This window comes from Nicotiana sylvestris, chromosome 4 (genome assembly GCF_000393655.2).
Source record: "Nicotiana sylvestris chromosome 4, ASM39365v2, whole genome shotgun sequence".
Classification (NCBI taxonomy): domain Eukaryota; kingdom Viridiplantae; phylum Streptophyta; class Magnoliopsida; order Solanales; family Solanaceae; genus Nicotiana; species Nicotiana sylvestris.
In genome coordinates, this window is record NC_091060.1 from 35,603,326 (window position 1) to 35,624,804 (window position 21,479).

Below are 21,479 nucleotides of genomic sequence, written 5' to 3' on the forward strand. Positions count from 1 at the left end.
AGTCATATCCTAAAGGTTCAATACATATGCTAAAGGTTCAATTTATTTCCTAAAAGTTCAACTCATATCCTAAAAGTTTCAATTCATATCCTAAAAAGTTCAAGTCATATCCTAAAGGTTCAATACATATCCTAAAGGTTCAATTTATTTCCCAAAAGTTCAACTCATATCCTAAAAGTTTCAATTCATATCCTAAAAAGTTCAAGTCATACATAAAAGCTTCAATTTATATCCTACAAGTTCAATTCACAAGAACAAAACCTAAAAACTAAAAGTTATATTAAATATCTTACGAGTTTAAACATAAACTAAAACTTCAAGTCATATCCTAATACATATCCTAAAGGTTCAATTTATTTCCCAAAAGTTCAACTCATATCCTAAAAGTTTCAATTCATATTCTAAAAAGTTCAAGTCATACATAAAAGCTTTAATTTATATCGTACAAGTTCAATTCACAAGAACAAAACCTAAAAACTAAAAGTTCATCAATTCTTATCCTACGAGTTTAAACATAAACTAAAAGTTCAATTTATATCCTAAAGGTTCAATTCATATCCACAAAAGTTCAAGTCATATCCTAAAATTTCTATTTATATCCTAAAAATTCAACTCATATCCTAAAAGTTTCAATTCATATCCTAAAAATTCAACTCATATCCTAAAACTTTTTTCTTGGTCGAGAAGGAAGTTCCATTGCATGTCTAATAACGTCATCAACCTCTTCTACAAAATCCTCCCGCAATCTAAAATTCCAAAACATAAACCAAAATTTCAATTCATATCCTAAAGGTTCAACTCATACCTAAAAGGTTCAATTTATATCCTAAAGGTTCAACTCATACATAAAAGCTTCAATTCATATCCACAAAAGTTCAAGTCATATCCTAAAGATTCAACTCATACATAAAAGCTTCAATTTGTATCCTAAAAGTTATATTCATATCTTACGAGTTTAAACTTAAACTAAAAGTTCAATTTATATCATAAAAGCTTCAACTCATACCTAAAAGGTTCAATTCATATCCTAAAAATTCAATTCATATCCTAAAAGGTTCAATTTATATCCACAAAAGTTCAAGTCATATCCTAACAGTTCAACTCATACATAAAAGCTTCAATTTATATCCTAAAAGTTGTATTCGTATCCTACGAGTTTAAACTTAAACTAAAAGTTCAATTTATATCCTAAAAGTGGGCGACTCGTTGTACTCAAACAAGAACCACACAACGATTCGCTTAAGGCCTTAAACATTAACATCGTCTTGAACTTTAAGAGAAAATCCAAAAATACTATCATGTGTCTATATTAAATATCTACCTATAAACTAATCAAGATTAAACTAAAAGTTCAATTTATACCCTAATATATATCTACCTATGAATCAAGTCTTTGACGTTAAATTAGTATCTATTGCTTACTAAAATATTGAAGGAGAAATACTCAATAAAGCCTAGCCTAAATATTCAACCCATACCCTAAACCCTAGATTTCTATAAAATGTTAAATAATGATAAATACAATCTAAACCCTAGGTTTCTATAAAATACAATGTTAAATAATCAATTGAAACACTAATTCTAGGTTGAAACAATAAACAATTGAAACACTAATTGAAACCCTAGGTTTGTAATTCTAACCTTGAATTTTTAGGAGGTGGAGAAGGAGAGACGCAACAGCGGCAGAGGCGACGGCGGCAGCTGAGCGGTGGTCGTTGGTGGCGTGGGTGGGGCCTGGTGGTGGGAGTTGGAAGGGGGGTGGGGTTTGAGGGTTAGAGAGAAAAGAGGGATTTTGGGAATTTTGTAGAAAGAATGGGAGGGGATCCCGGTTTTGAGAGTTATGTAATTAAAATAGCGACCAACGTTGGTCGCTATTTTGGTGGGTAAAACAGTTTTGAATTTTTAGACATAGTGACCAACTTTGGTCGCTATATTCTGACCGTTTGACCAAAATAGCGACCAAAGTTGGTCGCTATTTCAAAAAAATATATATATAAGCTGTATTCGATACGCTATTACCTAATACACTTATAGTTAGTGCATAGTATAGTGTATGTATGTATATATATATATATATATATATATATATATATATATATATATATAAGCTATATTCGATACGGTATTACCTCATACACTTATACTTAGTGCATAGTATAGCGTAAGTACATATATTATATATATATAAGCTATATTCGATACGGTATTACCTAATACACTTATACTTAGTGCATAGTATAGCGTAAGTACATATATTATATATATATATATAAGCTGTATTCGATACGGTATTACCTAGTACACTTATACTTAGTGCATAATATAGCGTAAGTATATATATTGTATATATATATAAGCTGTATTCGATACGGTATTACCTCATACACTTATACTTAGTGCATGCATATTATAGCGTAAGTACATATATTATATATATATAAGCTATATTCGATATGGTATTACCTAATACACTTATAGTTAGTGCATAGTATAGCGTAAGTACATATATTATATATATAGATAAGCTGTATTCGATACGGTATTACCTCATACACTTATACTTAGTGCATAGTATAGCGTAAGTATATATATATATATATTATATATATATATATATATATAAGTTATATTCAATACAGTATTACCTAATACACTTATAGTTAGTGCATAGTATAGCGTAAGTATATATATTATATATATAAGCTGTATTCGATACGGTATTACCTCATACACTTATACTTAGTGTATAGTATAGCGTAAGTACATATATTATATATATATATATAAGCTATATTCGATACGGTATTACCTCATACACTTATACTTAGTGCATAGTATAGCGTAAGTACATATATTATATATATATAAGCTATATTCGATACGGTATTACCTCATACACTTATACTTAGTGCATAGTATAGCGTAAGTACATATATTATATATATATAAGCTGTATTCGATACGGTATTACCTAGTACACTTATACTTAGTGCATAATATAGCGTAAGTATATATATTGTATATATATAAGCTGTATTCGATACGGTATTACCTCATACACTTATAGTTAGTGCATAGTATAGCGTAAGTACATATATTATATATATATAAGCTATATATATATATATAAGCTGTATTCGATACGGTATTACCTCATACACTTATACTTAGTGCATAGTATAGCGTAAGTATATATATTTTATATATATATATATAAGTTATATTCGATACGTATTACCTAATACACTTATAGTTAGTGCATAGTATAGCGTAAGTATATATATTATATATATAAGCTGTATTCGATACGGTATTACCTCATATACTTATACTTAGTGTATAGTATAGCGTAAGTACATATATTATATATATATAAGCTATATTCGATACGGTATTACCTCATACACTTATACTTAGTGCATAGTATAGCGTAAGTACAAATATTGTATATATAGACACACACGCTCGCTTCGTAGTACTATTCATTCCTTGTATTACAAAATTATTAACGACTTATATTTATATTATTTACATAGTAAACACAAAAGTGATTTTTAAATTTGACCATATAGAGACCAACTTTGGTCGCTAACTTTAAATGAATTTAATTTAGCGACCAAAGTTGGTCACTAAATGTACATGAATTTAAATTAGAGACCAAATTTGGTCACTAAAATTTAATCAGATTTATTTATATTTTATATAATATTTAAATTAATAATAAAAATTGTTAAACGTTAGAACTGGGTCCCACATTGGCGACCAACTTTGGTCGCTAAATTTTGAATTATATTTATTTATATTTTATAAATTTTTTACATAAATATATATTTATTAAAATATTATAACTGGGTCCCACTTTAGCGACCAAAGTTGGTCGCTATCTTCTTATCCTTCAGTTAGCGACCAACTTTGGTCGCAAGTTTTAAATTATATATATTTATATTTTATAAGTTTTATAAAATAATAATAAAATTATTAAAAAAATTTGTGTGGGTCCCACTTTTGCGACCAACATTGGTCGCTAAACTCAGTGTATCTTTGACCAAGCAAATCTGACCAGTCCAGTCAACAGTTTGACTAAATTTGCGTCCAAATAGCGACCAACTATGGTCGCTAAATTATTTCAAATATTTATTTTATTATTTTCGGTAGTTTGGCGACCAACTTTGGTCGCTTTTCTTAACAGACCAAATTTGGTCGCCAATATTTGGTCGCTTTTTGGCCGAATTCTATTAGTGTGATTTAATAAATAAACAGTTATGTGTTTGGATACAAGTGTTGAAATTAATAATAAGGTGCTACAGTATTTGATAAAAAAATGCTAATAAGCTCTTTTTTTTTGGTTAAATATGACTTGAATAACCTTAGAATTGTTTACACTTATAAGGGCATAATTTCTTCAAAATTTTGGACTCCAAATCGATGCAAATACAAAATATTCTATTTGTCATTTTATTTTAAATACAAATGTGAGTAGATAAGATAATTTTTATTATAAATATAATTTATTTTATGATAATCATATAATCATAAGTTATAATAATTAATAAATTGACAAAAGTTTCTCAGTAAAAAATTAACCTTAATAGGATAAAATATTTGAAGAGAAATCACATACGTGAGGCGGAGGGTTTAGGTTAATACACAATCACATAGATACAAATATGCAAATGAATAGAGAATTTGCTTACCTCAAATAGTCAATGAGAATTGCAGCCTTGAAGAGGCGGAGGGTTTAGGTTGAAAAAATACGTGAGGTAGTGAGGATCGATGTAGGAATTTTGTTTTGAAAAGAAATATTTTAGGGATAAAATTGTAAAAAAATTGGTCAAACTTAAAGTCCTTATAAGCTAAAAATTCATAAGCTGGGGGCGACCAGCTTATGGCTTTTGGCTTATAAGCACTTTTAACTTTACCAAATGCGTAAATAAGACGAAAAGTGCTTATAAACTAATTTGACCAGCTTATAAGCTTAACCAAACACCCTCTTAATCGAATTTCCTTTTGCAAAAATTATATTGTGTAAATAGAGAAAAGTGAATTCGTTTGGATACGTAACATAACAGAGAATTCCAATGGGGTTCAAAAATTACTTTTAAGTTACATGCCAAAGGTAACACCACTTTATTACTATTTTTTTTTTTAAATATCCATGCATAAACTCCTGGCTCCGCTGCTGCCCTCAATCCCCTTCCCCACAACTTGCAATAATACCATACGGGCCATGCATAGTTTGGTTTCAATTCACTTTTGTCTCCCTAAACACTAATTATTTCACATGTCCAAGGCATGGCCAGCCACATGAAAATGGACCCCCTTCTTCTCATGCCCAAGAGTGACACAACGAGATGTAACGTACAGTTGTTTATCATGATGTTTGCATTAAAGTGCGGGTAACTCGATACACAGAGTATTCTGTATTTACGCAGGTTTCCAGAAAGAACCGTATCTCAAAGAGTATGATGTACACGGTCTACCCTACCTAATGCAAGTATTAGTGGCTATTTCCACGACTCGAACCCGATAATATCTTTACTGAAAATATGAAATAGAGAGTAAAAATCATAGTATAAGGAAAAGAGCAGAAGAACATTAACATAATAGCTAGCTCGAACTTTATTATTTTGTCCAGTACAGGCGGTGTACGAAAGCAAAGCATAATGGAGATGGGGGCCATGTTTTGAACTGCTACATGAAAGCCAGTCCAAAACAAGCGAATCCAGCAATTTCCTTGAGGATCAACTGTGTTAGTTAATGGGTTTGATAATACAAAAGGAAACAATGAAGTGGCGACAAACAAATGTGGGGAAAGAGGGATATAACAGCTAGGGGTGTCTTCCTTTATATAATCCTTTGCAGTATATATGTCTCATTTTGTGCTGAAGAGAAGCATGCAAATACATGTAGGCAAAAGATGCAACTTGATAACATTTTTAATGGAGAAATTACACTGTTATAGAAGCTCGACTTTTATACGTATAACCACAAAAAAGAAAAAAAAGGGAAGAAAAGAGTAGAAGAAAGTAGACAGTGTCAGAGGCGGATCCAGGATTTTGACAGAATGGGTGCACTATTAAGAAAAGGTGGAACCAGGATATAAATTTTACATGTTCAACCTTTAGTTCTTATTATTGCGCACCCATTACACTTTTGAATTATAAGTTCAACACTAAAATTTTTTTTAAAAAAATTTCTTGCATGTCTATATATTATCCATATTGAAAATGTCGGGATCATATGAACCCATTGATTATATGCTACATCTACACTGCTACTAGTTTTAATATACATATTTTATTTAATTATATAAAATTTTACGTGACAAAAGAAGAATATGAATTTTAATGTGTGATAATTTTGAAAGAATAAATCAAACAAAAAAAGAAATAAAAGAAAAAGTGCTTAATAATACATAGAAAGTGTGACACCAGACATGCTCATCTCCCTTGGGCATCTAGTTCTACGACAAAAGAAGAAGAAGAAATAACAAGATTGATATAAGATTTGACCTCGCAACCTCACTTAGAGAGGTAGGTCCAGTAACTATCACATCATATAATAATTTGAGTATGGGTGCACACATATATATATTTAAGTATTTTTGAAAAAAATATAAACATTACTATATATGATTTAGGGAGGGGAGCATGGGTTCATGTGCCCTATGGAACCCCCTAGATACGCCCCTGGACAGTGCCCATTACCCACTGAACCATGACAATAACATTAATTAGTACAATTGAGGCGAATTCATAATTTAAACCGAGTTAAGAAATTCTACTATATTACATCTAGTTTATTGGGTTCTAAGATTAGTTTTTGCACCTATTTAGTTAAATTTTAATACATACAAGGCCTAAGCCGCAACTACTGGGTTCAGCTCATTGTCTCCACCCCTGCACGTGGACCGATCATCTGTATAATACTGCTAAAGTCCCACGTTAGTTGAGTATATGGGTTGTGATCTCTTTATATATTTTTGCAGAAGTATCATCATTTGAGCTATTTTTTAGAATTGAGTTAGGTCACATGTCTTTTCTTTTACAGACTCATTTCTTATTCTTGATTTGACCAGTGTTCGGCTCTCATGCTATGTTCATCCACTGCAATATTAATCAGGGGTGACAATTTGAACCCAAATCCATTTAATCCGCTCAATCAGCTTATGAACCCGTTCATTTGTTGAACTCAGCTCATTTTGATCCAGTCCATTTCAGCCATCTAAAATTGATCTGATTTTTAGTCCAGATTAATTTTACGTAACTTTGCTAAAATATAGTAAATATAATTTCTTTTCCGTTTAATATGTTATATATAACCATAACAAAAGAAGAAAAAAATTTATTTGATAAATAAATAATTCATAAGAAAATAATACGCATTAATTTAAAATTGATACTATAATTTTATGTATGTTAAGTTCATAAAACACATTTATACGCGCAAGATGGTTATTATTTTGTATGCGATTCTTAGGCCTAGCTACCGATAGCTCATTAATGAATATGATCCAGCTGATGTCTATATCGAGGTAGAGTACTTTTTAATTATTGAAATTCTTGTTTAATTATGTAATCACTAGGGAAAAAGCACACTGGTCTTAAAAGTACAGTCTATAGTGAACGAACAGAAGCCAAATTTAGGGAAACCTAATTGATGGACATCCAATTCTATCCTGATTTGTACCTCATTAGATCAATAATGTAGTGGCACTTTTTGCACATTCTTAAAAAAGCGGGAAAATAAAAAGCAAGAAAAAAATGGGGGTCATGTGGAATCTTGAAAAAGAATAAAGCTTAATAATAACCCCATGTATCAAGTTCTTTTATTCCCTTGGTCATGATTTGTGTCATGTTCATTATACTATAATTAATTGATCGCACAAATGTTGAAGAACTAATTTTAAGAGTGGGCATAGTTTTTAATTCCTTAATAGGGTATATAATTTCTTTCCCACAAATTCTGGTAAACATGATTAAGATGATTTGACAGATATATCAAAATCGCAGGTTCCTATATATACCATTAATTTTGGTAGTATTCTTTTTTTTTTTTTTTTCGATTGTTAGCTCGGACTCGTCAAAAATATCGGGAGACGTGTGTCAGATCTTTCAAGTGTAATGCATTTTACGGGTATAATAATATTTTTGAAAAATCTAAACTAATTTTTCCGGATAGTGAAAAAGAGGTGATTATATATATATAGGTTTCCATAAACACTAAAAGACTCGATTTTTTGAGAAGTTTGTTCCTACCACGTGTAGTAGCATGCACCTGTTTGCGATTTAGCCTTGTTATTATTATGTAAAGAAAATCATTGATCAATTACAAAATAAAAGCACCAATGATATCCTAAAACAAAATATAAATTTTATAAATGATATAAACGGTAGCGCGATGCATAAAGTATTTCACATCACTTTAGATCGGGGAAAGGTCACAACCCAAAAAGTTGCATGTGATGTCGCTAACCTGCCCCGATGCAAATATTATTGGCTAATTTTACGGCTCGATCATATCTATTGGCCCAAGTAAAGGTGAGTTTTGAAGACTGACAAAGGAACTCATACATGGACCAGGTCCATTCTAGTGAAGCACAGATATGGTCAACTCAAGCATGTAAGATGCACGTGAATGAGATAAACCTAACTTACCAGAAGTGATATCTCCTGATCCTGATCGAAAAGGTTGCATATTGGATAAGGAGAAAGACTCCTTACTCAAAAAGAACACGGTTTAAGAGAAGGATAGAGTTAGAGGTTGAGATCAACTAGAACTCTTCCACCAAGGAAGAGTAGCATCAGAATTCTAGTCAATCTCTATTTACTAACTCCATAAATATCAGTGTTGTTCTCTTTTACAGGTAACACACATAAGTAGAAGTTAAACGTGAATTGAGAGCAAAATAGCAAGACAATTTTGTTGTATGTGATTCAAACGTGCAAACCTGAAGCTATTTGAACCAGATAGAAGAACCAGTTCATAGTGTCCGTCTTTTAATTATAGTTCAATTGTAGTAGGTGTTGTCATATTGTACCTTTCAACTTATCTAGAAGCAATTGTATAGGTACTCAGAGTTTTCAAGTTAGAGTTAACTTGAAGTTGCCGCAACAGTTGAGGCTGTGTGCTACAACGAGATTAGAGTTAATCCTAGGTTTACAAAAGAGTTTTTGTAAATGCAATTTTTGGCTCAGTGATTTTAGTGAAGAGTTTGGAAAAATTCTACTGGAAAGTAGATCGTGGTTTTTTCACATTTTGAGCCAGGTGTTTTCCACGTAAAATCTCTGTGTTCTTTAATTTCTGTACTTATCATTCCGCAACAATAGCAGTTGGAACACATAGAAGAACCAGGTCCTTCTATAATTAGGTTAAGTGAAATATTGGACACCACACAAATCACCCCCCTTTTGTGTGGTATTGAATATAAAATATCAATTGGCATCAGAGCGGGTTATCCTTGAAGAGGCTAACACCTTAGGAACAGATCAAGATGAGTGCACCACCTGAAAACTGGGAAGCACAATCCACTGCTAGGCCTCCACTCTTCAATGACCAGTACTACTCCTGGTGAAAAAACAGGATGAGAGATCACATCATCTGAGAGGATTATGAACTATAGGACAATGTTACTGATGGTCCCTTGGCTACCATGAAGAAGAATGCTGAAGGAGTGGATGTTCCAAAGACTAGAGCTGACTGCAATGCTGAGGACTTGAATAAGTGGGAAAAGATTGCTAAGGACAAGAAATGGCTTGTGTGTGGACTTTGTCCAGATGAGTACAATAGAATTCAAAGCTGTACTAATACTAAGGAAATTTGGGACACTTTGCAAGTGGCTCACGAAGGAACTCCTCAAGTGAAGAGATCAAGAGGAACACTGTTGTATTCTCCAATATGAGAATTTCACCATGAAGGAAGGAGAAACCATCCAAGAGATGTATACAAGGTTTATAATACTAACAAATGAACTTAAGTCTCTTGGGAGGATTATCCTTGAAAGACAAGGTTGAGAAAATTTTGACAAGAGTTTTGCCAGTTACTTGGGAAAACAAAATCACTGCTATTCAGGAATCAAAGAACAATGTCACTCTCAAGTTGGATGAGTTAATTGGAATTCTCACTGCCTATGAATTGAAAAGGCAAACCATAAAGATGGATGCTCCCAATAAGTAAAGAAGCCTGGCTCTCAGAATCGCTGAAGGTGCAAATCTAGAGGAGGATGAAATGGCTATGATCACAAGGGACTTTAAGAAGTATCTAATGAGAGGAACGAGTTCTTCAAGAGGTGAAACTTACAACAAACCAAGGGTCCTTGAGAAACAGACCAACGAGGGCTGTTACAAATATGGTAAAACTTGCCACATGATCAAAAACTGTCCTCAATGGAAAATTGAATGGAAGAAATAAAGGGCTAAACGGAGAAACAGGATGAAGGAACATGTTCATCCCAAGAAGAAAAAAGGATCAACAAAGGCTATGGTTGCTGCTTGGAGAGAAAGCTCAGATGAGGATTCAGAAGATGATGATGGAGATGAACAAGCACTTATGGCCATTGGAGAATCAGATGATGAACCAGAGGTAAGTGTGATTCTCAAGATTAAATTTTTGTCTAAAGAAAGGCTATCTGAGTTACTGCTAGATTTCATTGATGAATCCGAGGTCATAAACAATGAAAAGGAATGACTGTCTAAGGAATGTGTAATCTTGAAAGCTAAGTGCAAAAATCTGGAACTCAGGGCTAGTGAAAGTGATAGTAAAAATGCTGAGTTGAAGAACTATGTTCTTGAACTTGACACTATTATGTTAGAGCTTAGATCTGAAAATTTAAAACTGAAATTAGGAACGGGTAAAAAGAAAGCTGATCACATACATCTCACCTTAGAAGAAAATCTAGGAAAAATGAAGGATGAGTTGTAGAAAAAGGATGAGCAGATAAGAGTCCTAAAAGAAGATCTAGGCAAGGTTAAGCATGAACTAGATAGATCTTGCAAATGGAATAAGTCCTCTGATGCACTATCATGGCTACAAGAACATCATAATAGCAATAAGAGAGGACTTGGCTATGAGACCCCTGCACCTAAGTGGGATCCCAAAAGCAAGTACATCATACTTCATGAGAACAAAATCTGTACACAATGTGGTAATACTGGTCACTACAAAAGTGAATGTAATGCAAAAGAAAAAGCCAGTAAAAAGAACAAAACCTTTGTTCAAGGGAAAAATAGGCTGTTAGGATAGACTAAAAAGAATTTAATTCACCCATTTGCCTATAGAACGGGACCCAAACTAGTTTGGGTTCCTAAGACTAACCCCTGATTTCCTTTTGCAGGTCCAAGTGAAGGGGAGCAGCCAAATATAGTACATGGATAGTGGCTGCTCAAAGCATATGACTGGAAGCAAGAACCAGTTCCTTTCACTTGAGGACCTAAAATGAGGTAATGTCTCCTTTGGAAATGGTAAGAAAGGTGAGATTATCGGGGTTGTAAAGGTAGGTAAGACATACTCATATTCCATTGAGAATGTCTACTTGATAGATGGCTTGAAATATAGCCTAATCATTGTATCACAACTGTGTGACAGAGGTAACTTGGTAGCATTAACCTCTACCAAATGTTTTGTGATAAGTCTTACCATTGACAAGATTGTTTTATAGGGAACAAGAGTAAATAATATACAATGTAGATCTGTCCACTCTTTCCGAAAATAAACTCACTTGCTTAAGTGTGTTGGATAATGATCCCCTCCTTTGGCACAAAAGATCTAGACATGCAAGTCTAAGTCAACTGAACAAATTAGTCTCCAAAGACCTGGTGATGGGGCTGACTAACATCAAGTTTAAGGAAGACAAAGTTTGTGAGGCTTGTACAAGGGGGAAGCAGGTAAGATCCTCTTTTAAAAGCAAAAAAGTGGTAAGCACGACTAGGTCGATGGAACTGGTTCATATGGATCTCTGTGGTCCAATGAGAACATTAAGCAGATGTGGTAAAAAAATATATGATGATGCTTGTTGATTATTACTCTAGGTTTACTTGGACATTATTTTTAACATCTAAGGATGAAGCATTTGACATGTTTACTGCCTTTGTTAGAAAAATTCAGAAACAACTAGGTAATCAACTTGCATCAATCATGTCTGATCATGGAACTGAATTTGAAAATGCTAAATTTGCTGAATTTTGTGATAAGCATGGCATAGATCATAATTTATCTGCCCTTAGGACTCCCCAACAAAATGGAGTAGTTGAAAGAAAGAATAGGACACTTGAAGATATGGCTAAGACTATGCTTCTTTCTAGTAAACTGCCCCATAGCTTCTGGATAGAAGCTGTAAACACTGCATGTTACATCATTAATAGGTGCATGACTAGACCGCTTGTAGAGAAGACTCCCTATGAGTTACGTAAAGGGAGAAAACCAAATATATCCCATCTTAGGGCATTCAGATGCAAGTGCTTTGTGCAAAACAATGGAAAGGACTCCCTAGGTAAGTTTGATCCCAAGTGATGAGGGAGTATTCTTGGGATATTCTTCACATAGCAAAGCTTATAAAGTGTATAACAAAAGAAATATGTGTGTAGAAGAAAGTGTACATGTAGTCTTTGATAAAACTAACACTCTTTCTGAGAGATAGGAACATGAATATGAAGCTATTGGGCTGGTAAAAGGTTTAAATGAAGTCACAGCCCAAGCTGAAACTGCACCAGAAGAAGGAACAAGTTCTTCCATCCAGGATAACTTGACAGGGGGAACCGAACAAAGAAGAACCGAATCTAATTCCCAAATGGAACCTGTCCATGAGCATGTTCCTCAGCAACAGAACATAGGAGTAACGTCAAACAGAAATCAATTGGTTGTGAAACCTTACAAGTATCAAAGTTCTCATCCCATTGAGAACATAATTACTGATCCAACTTTTGGAATTTAAACTAGATCTCAATTAAAGAATCTGTGTGCCTTTGATTCTTTCCTATCTCTTATTGAACCTAAAAATATGCTAAGGCTTTGGAGGATACAAACTGCGTAAATACAATCCAAGATGAACTTAATTGTTTGAAAGGAGTCAAGTTTGGCATCTGGTTCCAAGATCCAAGGTCAGATTAGTAATTAGCACCAAATGGGTCTTCAGAAACAAACTTGATGAAGATGGAACTATTACAAAGAACAAGGCATGGTTGGTGGTTCAAGGTTATAGCCAGGGGAAGGCATAGACTATGATGAGACCTTTGCTCCAGTTGCAAGGTTGGAAGCAATAAGACTCCTCATAGGCTTTGCTGCATACATATAATTTACTCTTTACTAGATGGACGTCAAGAGTGCCTTCTTAAATGGCTACTTAAAGGAAGAAGGGTTTGTCAAACAACCTCCAGGGTTTGAAAGCAAGGAGTGTCTGGATCATGTATACAAACTAGACAAGGCACTCTATGGACTCAAGCAGGCTCGTAGAGCATGGTATGAACGACTATCCAAATTCCTGCTTGAACATGGCTACAAGAGAGGTAAAATTTATAGCACTCTATTCTTGAGGGAAAAAGGTAAGGATCTTCTTGTAGTACAAATATATGTTGATGACATAATTTTTGGGGCAACCGCTGAAAATCTAAGTAAGAAATTTGCTAAACTTATGGAGAGTGAATCTGAAATGAGTATGATGGGTGAGCTTAATTTCTCCTTAGGCTTACAAATTAAACAAAACTCAAATGGAACCATGATCCATCAGTAGAAATATGCAAAAGAGTTGATTAAGAAGTTTAAAATGTAAGAATCAAAGGAAATAGACACTCCTATTGCAACAACCACAAAATTGGACATAGATGAACCTGGTTCACCTGTTGATCAGAAGTTGTACAGGGGTATGATTGGTTCACTTTTGTATCTTACTTCTAACAGACCTGACATTGTTTTCAGTGTAGGGATTTGTGCTCAATTTCAAGAAAATCCAAAGGAATCCCACTTGACTGCTGTCAAGAGAATATTGAGATAGTTGAAAGGCACTACTGACCCTTGTCTTTGGTATCCAAAAAGTAGTAATTTTAACCTAGTGGGATATGTTGATGCTGACTATGCAAGTTTTCTTGTGGATAGGAAGAGCACCTTAAGTATGACACACTTCCTTGGTTCATGTCTTGTGTCATGGGCTACTAAAAAGCAAAATTCAATGGCCTTATCTATTGCTGAAGCTGAGTATGTTGCTGCTGCTTCCTATTATGCTCAATTGCTGTGGATCAAATAGCAGTTGATGGATTTTGGTATTGAAGTTGGTTGCGTCCCTATTTTCTGTGATAAAACTAGTTCTATTAGTATGACTAAGAACCGGTTCATCATAAGAGAACTAAGCACATAGATGTTAGATACCATTTTTTGAGGGACAACTATGAGAAAGGACTAATTACTATAGAATTTTGTGCTAGTGATAAATAGATTGTTGACATCTTCACAAAAGTACTGAGTAGAGGGCACTTTGAAAGGAACAAGTTAGAATTAGGAATAATTAAGATCACCTAATGGGACCAGTTCAGAATGCACAATAAAAAAAATGAAAAAAAAATTTGGTTAGAAAACCTCGAACTTGTGTAAATATCTAGATTAATCTTTGCTCAGCCTCATACTGTAAATAGTATACTCCTGTGACATGTGTTGATATGACTCACTGATCTCTAACAAATTTTTCTCTATTTTGGTAAATTAAGGCATGATCAAGAGGATTCTTAGTGAAGATCCTGGTTCATTTGAATAACGAGGTATATTTTCTACACTCTCCACAATTAAAAATATTAATATTTAATTCATGAGCAGAGTCCTACCTATGTTCAAAAACATCAGAAAAACCTACCCTTTTGAGTTTGAACCAGTTCTGTCTCTATTAGAATCTTCACCATATAAAATGCCTAGAATCTAGGGAAGCTTAACCGCTCGTTCAACCTAAAATTTCAGGTTGATTGGACTTCTAATTGACAACAAAAAGCTACCGTTAGACATTAATTAACCTTCTCTCTTTTAAAAACAATCATCACCATCACTACCACTCTCATAATTCTCTAAACCATCAATTCTTTTTCATTTTCTACTCTTCTCTCTTCCAAAATTCAATTAAAAAATCCTCTTCCAGAATTAGCAAAGATGACCAACCCCCAAGATAACCCAGACACTCCTCCACCACCTATACCCTCTGATTCCTCCACTACTCCTCAACCTAGCACAACCCCCTAACCTAGGAGAAGGCGAGTGAAGATGCTTGCTCGCAAAACTGTGGCTACAGGTGCTCTTTCAAAGAAACTAAATGCTAAATTAAAGGGTAGTCAAGCCCAAGATTCTGAAAATTCTGATGATTCTTTCAAGTCTGCGAGTGAGGGGGAAGGAACTGGGTCTTCTATTTCTGAGAAAGCACAAAATCCCTCTTCTGAGGTACATTCTGTTCTAGTTGAAAATTTGGAAAATTGTTTTGTTCTGGTTGGGTCTGTTATGAATGTGGAAATGCCTGAGTCAAGAAGGAGAGGAGGTAAAAATAAAAGTGAAAAATAAAAAGAGAGTGAGGGTATGAGTAGTGATGTGAGGGGAAAAGGTAAAGAAGTGGTTGATTCCTCACCCACTTCTGAAATGGTTCGACCGGCAATCTGTGGGGCTGAGCATGAAAATGTGGTAGAGAGTAGTAAGAAGTGGTTCAAGGGAGACTACTGAAGGGCTGGTCAATCTCAATTCACATGCAGATGAACCCGGTTCATCTATTGAGGAGACCCTAGCAGACCTTCTGAAGAAAATGGGTGCAAGCTATAACCCCAAGAAAAGGAGAACCCCAACACTAAAAGCTCCCAGCACTGCAAAAACTACAAAGAAAAGGAAGGCTACTTCTCCAACAACTGCTAAGATTCCTCTACCAAAAGGAAGGACCACAAGGAGTATGTTGAAGTAGAGTGAGGATGAGTTACAAAAGGCTATGGCAGAAAGCAAGAAGAAATGAATGGACAAAGGGAAAGCTAAGGTTGTAGAGCCTGTTGAGGCTGTTGATGTGGATATGATGGACCTGGTCCATCAAGATGAACATATGACTGGGGATGTGGAGGTTCAGACCCCTATGCCAAAGAAAACCAAGACTTCTTCAAAGAAGTCTTCATCTGTTTCCAAGGCTGTTGAACCTTCTTCTTTGGATAAAAGAACAAGATCTGCTATGAAAGTCAAGCAAGTTAAAATTACTGAGAAAGAAGATTGGAATGGTGAAGAAGAGGGTGAATCTGACTATGAACAAGATAAGCTGACCAAGTTTGGCAAACGAAAAATCTTGAAGGGTAGACTTTTGAAGGATTTGGAGGAACCGGGGATGGTTAGACTAGTTGATGCTCTAGCTGTTCAGGGCTGGAAGGACATGGTCCTTCAGTTGTATGGCAGGCTGGCAAGAAATGAGGTTATTGATTTCATGGCCAATGCAGAGGTCAAGGATGACAGAGTTACCAGTTAGGTGAAAGGGGTTCAAGTGACGTTTGATGCAAACAAGCTGGGTGAAATTCTTGACATTCCTTCTTAAGGGTATGATGACTACACAAGGTAAAGATGACCAAGTCTGGACTCCCATCCTACTGCCCTTGCCATTATTAGAAAATTCTATGATGTCACATAAGTGAATGGGACCAAGGTTGTGCATAAGAGTGAAATGAAGCCATGCCACAAAGTCTTGTTTGAATTTGTCAACAAGTGTGTGCTGCCTAGGTAGGAAAGAAGACATATTGCTAACTACATGGATTTGGTTTTGATGGAGAGATCAACTGGCCTGCATTTATGATCAAGCTACTTGACAGGGTTATCAATGGCTCCAAGGCCCAAGCCACTCCTTATAGTTTTATTCTCACTACTGTTCTTGATCGTTGCAAGGTGCTATTGAAGAAATGGGAGATGGCCATAACAAAGACCATTTTGGAATCAACACTTTGATTGCTTGTGACTATGAGGTCAATGCCATTCCAAATGAACCTGGTTCATCTAAAAAGACACCTATAAATAGCAAGGTCAGAGCTCTAGTACAGGAAAGTGGGGCAAAGGATGCTGAGATAGCTAGGATAAAGGCTCGTTTAGCAGAGGTTGAATCTGAGAGAGATGCTCTCAGAACTAAGCTCACAAAGGAAAAAGGAGAAGAATGGTGACATTCTTCAAGACATGTTGCACCTTCTCCAAGCTAAAACCGAACCCTCTAGTTCTTCCAAGCCTTAATTTCTTTAGCCTTCATTTTTTGAACCTTATTTAGATGTTTAAGTGACCCAGATTAGGGATTTTTATTATTTTGCTCATGGTTTGACTATTTTTGTTTCATTTTGTGGATTGTGGCAGAATCATATTCTCTATCAATGAAGTTTTATGTTTTTGCTCTTGTTAGCTGTTTATCTTTCCTTGATAGTTTGAATATGTTTGGTTGATTACTGATGATTAATCCATGATCGCACTTGCAGTTACCCCAGTGACCATGAGTAATTTTTAATTTCTAGGAATCACACTGTATTTATGTAACTTTTCGATGATGCTACAAGGGGGAGGAGATATTGTGCTTTATATTCTGTATATGTGATATTTATAACCTAATGAACCTGGTCCTTGATGATAAGTAACAAAATTTCTAACTTTGCATTGATGATTGAGCTGAGTTCTGGCAGGGCCTAAGTGAGTGAAAAGCACTGAGTTTGTCATCATCAAAAATGGAGAATTTTTTGGCCCAAGTAAAGGTGAGTTTTGAAGACTAACAAAGGAATTCAGACATGGACCAGGCCCATTCTAGTGAAGCACAGATACAGTCAAATCAAGTATGTGAGATGCACATGAAGGAGATAAACCTAACTTAGTGATATCTCCTGATCCTGATCGAAAAGGTTGCATACTGGATAAGGGGAAAGACTCCTTACTCAAAGAGAACACGGTTTAAGAGAAGGATAGAGTTAGAGGTTCAGATCAACTAGAACTCTTCCACCAAGGAAGAGTAGCATCAGAATTCTAGTCAATCTCCTTTTACTAACTCCATAAATATCAGTGTTGTTCTCTTTTACAGGTAACACACATAAACAGAAGTTAAACGTGAATTGATAGCAAAATAGCAAGACAAGTTTTCAAGCAATTTGTGTGTGATTCAAGCGTGCAGACCTGAAGCTACTTGAACCAGATAGAAGAACCAGTTCCAAGTGTCTATCTTTTAATTCTAGTTCAATTGTAGTAGGTGTATTCATATTGTACCTTTCAACTTATCTAGAAGCAATTGTATTAGGTACTTAGAGTTTTCAAGTTAGAGTTAACTTGATGTTGTCGCAATAGTTGAGGTTGTGTGCTACAACGGGATTAGAGTTAATCCTAGGTTTACAAAAGAGTTTTTGTAAATGCAGTTTTTGGCTTAGCGATTTTAGTGGAGAGTTTGGAAAAATCCTACTGAAAAGTAGGTCGTCGGTTTTTCACCTTTTAAGTTAGGTGTTTTCCACGTAAAATCTCCGTGTTCTTTAATTTTTGTTATCATTCCGTAACAATAGTAGTTGGAACACATAGAAGAACCATGTCCTTCTATAATTAGGTTAAGCGAAAAGTTGGACACCACACAATCACCTCCCTTTTGTGTGGTATTGAAGTATAAAACATCAAAATCCGTAATGTATATATCACACGAAGATAACTTTACTGTTAATTCAATACTCCTTCAAAATTTACAAAAGTAATAAAATAAAAATTTAACAATGTGTAATATTTTCTATTAGGACTTTGGGAGAAAGGGGTTATCTCAATTCCTAGAAGATTGATGATACTACTTTTGCATTTGGGCAAGGAGGTTTTGTTTTCACCAAGAATATTACTAGTAACGCGGAAGCTAGGAGCTTAGGATTGTGTAAAAGGGAGTCTTACTTAAGACTACAAGATCTCGATGTCGAGCAAATTCCTTTTTTCATCTTGATTCTTGATATATAACAGCATATAAAAAGAAAATTAAACCCAAGAATGCATTTAGATTTCTTATGTCGTTTGAAAATATTTGGCTTCTTGAAAGATTGGTTGCATGTTTAATTAGTAGCTAAAAGTGAGGCGAGGCAAACAAAGAATAGTGTTCTAAAGGGAGTTACACGTACTAAATTGATTTTAGTAACATATTTAAAAGACAAAATAGTATAATGTAAGAATTGTGATCTGTTGGATGTATTAATAAAATCGCATATTAGTAGATGAAAAGATTGAAAGCCTATATACAAGGTATATGAATCTTCTAACAGTGTGAAGCTTTTTCGGAAAAACCGTACAGACTTGGAACAAAATGAAAAACATTATGCTTAGAGTTATCTGTTGGCAGGTTAAGTCCAACAACTAGTATTAAAGTGCAGGTTCGATGGAACGAATATGGTGATGGCAGAATGATGTTGTGGGGATCAGTTTACTTCCTCTTACGAGCTCAGAGGCGCACACAAACAAGAATTAGCTAGTAGCTAACTTCAAATGCAATAAATACTATCGCACCCCCTTTTTCCTCACGGAGTCCGGGTTTTGACATTTCGGGACAACTCCTTTCCTTTTGGGTATTGGGTATGAGATTTGATGAGTCACCACCTAACGGATTAAGGTGCGTTAGGGAACCTAGAGCAAATAACTCATAAACTAGTTTACATTACCAGAGATTGGGTTAAGTCTCAAAATTACCCTGAGGGGAAGGTGTTATGTTCCTAAGGGGGGGAGGGTGTTACAACCCATATCCACATGTGTTAGTTCATTCCATATATTAGTTAACATAAATCCAAGAAGGAATTATCTTTGAGATGATAAGAAGTCAATCCTATTGGTCTTAAGTGATACAAGAGTGTATAAGGGTGATTAACAAGTATTAGAAGTTAAATGAATCAAGGATGTTGTAACTCGTATTTTCAGGTAAATCTAGCGGTGCTTAATACACTCAAGAGGTCATGTATTAAGGTATTTTAATCATATAATATCCGTATCATAAGTCTTGAAGTCAAACGAGTTATGAAACAAAAGTCGACAAAAATTGTCGCAACTTAGGTTCATAATTTTACTTAAACATTAGGTCAAATGTTTCTAATCTTTTCTCCTAATTTATAAGGAATTACGGGGTGATGTACCAACAAAATTAAAGATCTATGAGTCTAGTTTCCAACGTATTAAACCGTTCATCGATACGATCTCGGAGTAGAGAGATATTCGCGTTTTCGCGAGACTGCGCCAAGCACCTCTCTATGGGGCCCACTAAGGCGGTTTAAGATATTTGGACCTATATAGGATGCCTCCAACCCGTTTTAAGTCATTTCTTCTCACTATTTTCAGACCTTAGAACCCTAGGAACATCCTCTCAAGGTTCTCTCAAGATTCAAGACCCAAAAAAGGGCAAACAACACAAATCAAGTGTCGGGAATTCCGTGGCGCTAGTAAGTCTCTTGTTCTTCTTGTTGTTGCTCATTTTTGTGTCGTTCCAGCTCGTGTGGGAGGTTGTTTTAAAGGGTTTATGTTTTGTAAATACTCCCTCATGTTCTTAATATCAATCCTAGGTGATTTCAAGCCTTCTAAAGTGATTCTAGTGCCGAAAAACACTAATTGATCGCTAGTTTTGCTTTTTTGTTGTTGTGGCAGCATTGGAGGGATATTTCATGGAAATTTAAGGTCAAATTGGAGTTGTTCTTTCTGTATAAAGGTAAGGAACCTCTTACTCTATATGTATTTAAGATTATCCAAGTTGCGGCTAAGCCATTGAAGCTAGAACTTGTGAAATATATATCGAAAGGCTTGGTAGTAATGTTATTGTTTTGTGGACTGTTTTGCGTTGCTGTTGGGCTGCGTATTTTACTACTGTTTTGTGGAGTTTTGGAGGAGGAATGGTTTGGAGAAACACCATATATATGTAGGGTTGTGTGATGATAGCTATTCGTAACATTTCCAGGACATTTGACACGACTACGGTGGTCGTCGTATGTATGGAGTGATTAGGCTGTGTGTGGACTATTTTGGGAGGCTCAATATGTTTATTATTGATGTTGTTTGGGCTGTTTGGTGACTGTTTTGAATGGTGTGAGGTCATATATATAGGGGAGGTGTTGTCCGTTTCATCGTAAAATAGGTTGTGGTCGATACATAATAGTTATGACGCTTAAATGATAACGATAGTATCGTTTCTCTTATTGTAGACTAAGGAGTTTTGACAATTGCATAGCTTGAGATTGGGGCAGTATATACAAGGTATGTGAGGCTATCCCTTTCCTTCTTTTGCACGACTCCGATTGTACATAATGTAATGAATGAGCTTCCAAGATACTCTACTCTTAGAAGCTAACAGTACTTACATTGTTTTCCCTCTTATGGAACAAATGATGTTAATGTTGCTTCTCTTATTCTTATGTTATCAATGTTGTTGGTACTTCCTGATTCTTATAAGGTTCATAGTGAAGAGTTAGTCCTAATAACGTGTACAGAGGATACCGACCTTACGTCACTCCGAAAGGTTTAGAATGTGATTCCATGAGTCGAGC